The following is a 4,530-nucleotide window of genomic DNA, read 5'->3' as shown; positions in this document are numbered from 1 at the left end:
AGCAGATGTTAAGAAAATAAACAGAAAAAATACTCCCATCATTAATTAATTAATTAATTAATTATGCAAAAAAAATAAAATGTTGATTTAGTGTTTCCACATTTAAACAACGCTCGGTTGAATCCGGTGATTGCCGGTCGAACCCTAACCATATATGGAATCGAGGGATGGGGGGTCAAATTTTGCATGAGTACCAGTTTTGTGTTCAATTTTTGAAGTTGGGTATCAGCGATTGCAAACTAATAAATGTAACCAAAATGCGAAATTAGAGACGCCATTTTATTTAACGCACCTTCTGTGCAAATGCTGGTTAGACTATGGCCGAAGCATGAAAAAAATAACCAAAAATTTAAACTGTACAGCGATTGCCGTTAAAACAAAAATAAATAAGTAAATAAAAAAACAACCCACTTCACCGTTAAAAAAGAAAAAAAAGAATCGTTTAAATTAATTTGTTTTTGACCTTTCAAAGTTGGTTTGATTCAAAATAACGTTTCCAATGATTTATTTGTTCTGAAAAAAAAAGAAAGAAAACTATTTTATAAAAAACCAATGTTGCTTTCATTACCAAATTGTTTTATTAAAATTGAATGTTCCCTATGTTAAGAACGGGTTTCAGAATAGACACTCTTAATCTTGTCAGCATATCCGAAAACCTATAGGAGTTGACATGTGTAATGTGAAGGATGAGTTTTACGTAATGTAATAATGTACCGAATTGAAAAGGGAAGGAAAAGTCAATTTCCGTTCCATTTTTACCACAACCGTAAAGCATTTCATTTTATGCAAATGTTACCTAACATAGTTTATTGAAGTGGCATAATATTTTATTATCAGTAATATTTAGGTTTGGCAATACATTCCTAAACTCCTGTCACACTAAGTAATTTAGGTGACTGAAATAGGAATTGAAAGATGAAGGACAAAACTTAATTTCCCCAAAGGAAAAGAAAGTCTTGTTACATGTAAAACGGAAAGAAAAAAAAGTCACCTATGTAAACGAGAACCTCCCAAATTAAAATCTTGAACAATTATCTAATTATCAAATGTAAATTAATATTAAGCCGACTTCACAAATTGATAAAAGTTAATTATTGGATTTTAATTATAAGGTGAAGCTCGAATGATTCAAACTCGGGGTATATAATGGCAAAAACATTCACCCATTAATATGGGCGGGGAGATTATCTTCAAAAGAGTCATGAATTGATAATTGAGCGCCGGACTTATAATAAGTAGATATTAATAAGCCCCTTGTACCATTCCCCTCATTTAAATTTTTTTTTTAAATGGAGAGTAGATAATACAGTAGATGTGTTATCGGCAGCTCCAGTAACTCTCGCTTCTCCTTTTTTGTCCCTCAGTCCTCATGCAAATGAGTGATTTTTCTGACAAAGGGTGAAGAAAAAGCTGTTTTAAAGGTCGGTAGTACTTGGTGAACAGTAGTCTGAGATGTCAGAAATATTTCTGTCTCTATGTCTATCCTTGTGGCCATGTCACTAGTAAGGGTGCTGGAGGTAAACGTTTCGTCTGGGCTGACGTTATCCGCCTGATAGTCAGGGACCCGAACCTTGGATTAACCACTAAGGAGGCTGTCCTATCAGCAGGGACGAAGTACTGGGACTGCTGTATTGCCATTTGGTGAATGGACTCTGGACCATGCAGTAGTCTCTGGTGGTGCCTCTCGATGCCATACTAGTGGGTAATTGTTATGGCTTTACCTTTTCATGTGCTACAAAAAAAAAATTTCCTGCCTTTTTCTCTCTTACTTTCCCTCTCTGTATATATGTATGTATATATATATGTGTATATATGTATGTATATATATATGTGTATATATATATGTATATATATATATGTGTATATATGTATGTATATATATATATGTGTATATATGTATGTATATATATATATGTATATATATATATATATATATATCCTGTCTTTTTCTCTCTTACTTTCCCTCTCTGTACTGCTCTAACCAAGTATGCCGAGACCTGTTCCACAAATCCCAAAACCTCAACATGAAACATCTCCAGAAAAAAAACTCGAATAAACCTAGAACCCCATCTTCCAACGTAGACCCCTACTACCAACATCAGGGGTCTACGTTCCAACCTTCCAGAGTTTGAAACCCGATTACAGGAGACAACACCGGGCATATTCTTTCTAAGCGAAACTGGAATAGAGCTGACCACTTCCTTAGATGAGTTCATAATTAACGGATACTCTAACTTAACATCTAAATCTGACCCCCAAGATCGTCATGGGCATGGAATATGTGCCTACATTAAAGATGGCTTCTCATGTGGCCAGGATATCTCTAGAGAAGATCCTAATTTACCCTATATGTGCTTCCGGGTTGCACTTACTAACACCACTGCATTTATATTTGTCCTCTATCGGCCCCATAACAGCGGAGTTACTATCTTTAAGAGCATATCTGAGAAAATAGACCACATCCTGTCTGCACATCCCTCGGCTAACATCCACATCTGTGGTGACTTCAACGTCCATGACGTGGAATGGCTGACCCACTCAAATAAGACGGACAATGAGGGGAGGTTCTGTTATGATTTTGCCATTGCTTATGACCTCAGTAAGAGTGTTCGCGAGCCCACCCGTGTGCCCGATACTACAGCCTCCTAGACCTTTTTCATGTTCATGCTCCGTTCTTTCTCCTCTAGGATCCTCCGACTACTCTGTCGTATCAGTTAAGATAAAAATGAAATGTAATAAGTCTCCAGACGTATACTGTATACCGATACTCCATGGCTGACTGAGATAGCTTCCGTACATTTATATCTGATCTCCATTCCATGTTTAAAAAGGATGTGTCCTCTATAGTATCAGACCTGACTGAATCGTTAATTGTAGGCATAGACACATTCATACCATCTAAAAAAGTCCAACAAAAACCTACCAGCCAGACATGGTTCTCCCCAGAGTGCTGCTGCCATCGCACACAGAAATCACTTTTTCTATAGCTACCAACGTAATAGATGCACTGAGACTAAAGCTGCTTTCAGGAACGCCAGCAACCACTGTAAAAGAGTAATAAAAAATGCAAGAGAGCTATATGCCCAGTCTGTTAAATCCAAAGTAGCTGATCAGCGGCTTGGTTCCCACCAGTTTTGGCAAATAACAAATAGGATCCTTAACAGAAGTGTGCATTCTATCCCAACCATTATCAACGGACCAGAGGTCATCTCGTCAGCTTCAGACAAGGCCAAACTATTTGCCAAGAACTTTGCAGCTAATTCTACCCTATGCGACGAAGGCCATCAACTCCCCATATTTCTTCCTATAACACAGAACATGCTAGATAACATACAAATATCTGTGCATGTGGTCGCCAAGCTAATCAAGAACCTTGATTCCAGTAAAGCTACTGGCCCTGACGGCATCCCAATTATAGTGTTAAAAAAGCTTCAACCAGAACTTGCTCCCATACTTACAAAACTGTTTAAACGATAAGTCTCCTGTGTGTCATAAGTAAGTTGCTGGAATCCATATTAAATAGAGAAATAGTCAACCACCTCAGCAGAAATAACCTTCTTAGTGACACACAATATGGTTTCCGTTCTACAAGATCTACTGCAGATGCGCTAATGGTTATATCTCATAGGATTAGTGAATCTCTTGACAAAGGCTTCCTTTCCAGGGCAATTGCTCTTGACATATCAAAGGCCTTCACAAGGTATGGCATAAAGGCCTATTTCACAAGATCTCCAGCTACGGTATAACTGGAAATATTCTCTCTATCATTAAATCATTTCTCTCTGATAGGCTCATAAGAGTAGTGGTTGATGGACAAAAATCAGGGGCCTGCAGTATTAATGCTGGAGTCCCTCAAGGGTCCATCCGGGGCCCAACTCTCTTCCTGATCTACATCAATGATCTCCCTAAACACATACTTAAATCATTCGTTGACATCTATGCTGATGACACGACCATCTACGGCAACACATCAAAGGCTGTAAATGACAAAGCTCTCTCTAATTCTCTTTCCTCTGATCTCGAACGAGTGGTTCAGTAGGGGAAGACGTGGCTGGTTACCTTTAATGCATCTAAAACCAAACTCCTATGTTTACATCATCAACGCTCTGATCTCCATCTGGCATCAATTGAAATGCATGGCTCTTGTCTAGGAGAAGCCTCATGTTTTGACAAGCTTCTGGGCTTGACCTTCACTCCTGATTTGAAATGGAACACGTACATCAAGTCGGTTGCCAAGGTTGCTGGAAAGATGGTGGGATCCTTCTACCGCTCTAGAAGATATCTCACTACTGATGCAATTCTCTATCTATATAAAAGCCAAGTACGTCCAAGAATGGAATACTGCTGCCATATCTGGGCAGGAGCTGCTAAAAACAGTCTATCCTGCCTTGACAGAGTACAAAATAGACTTCGTGGCTTAGTGGGGGATGCCCGTTTCTCTTCCCTGCAACCTCTCTCCCACAGAAGAAACGTTGCAAGCCTATCTTTGTTTTATCGTTATTTCCATGGCAGGTGCTCGTCTGAACTCCA

The sequence above is a fragment of the Euprymna scolopes genome, chromosome 6 (genome assembly GCF_053919585.1).
Source record: "Euprymna scolopes isolate OS-2025 chromosome 6, ASM5391958v1, whole genome shotgun sequence".
Classification (NCBI taxonomy): domain Eukaryota; kingdom Metazoa; phylum Mollusca; class Cephalopoda; order Sepiida; family Sepiolidae; genus Euprymna; species Euprymna scolopes.
This window is presented reverse-complemented; position numbering follows the sequence as displayed.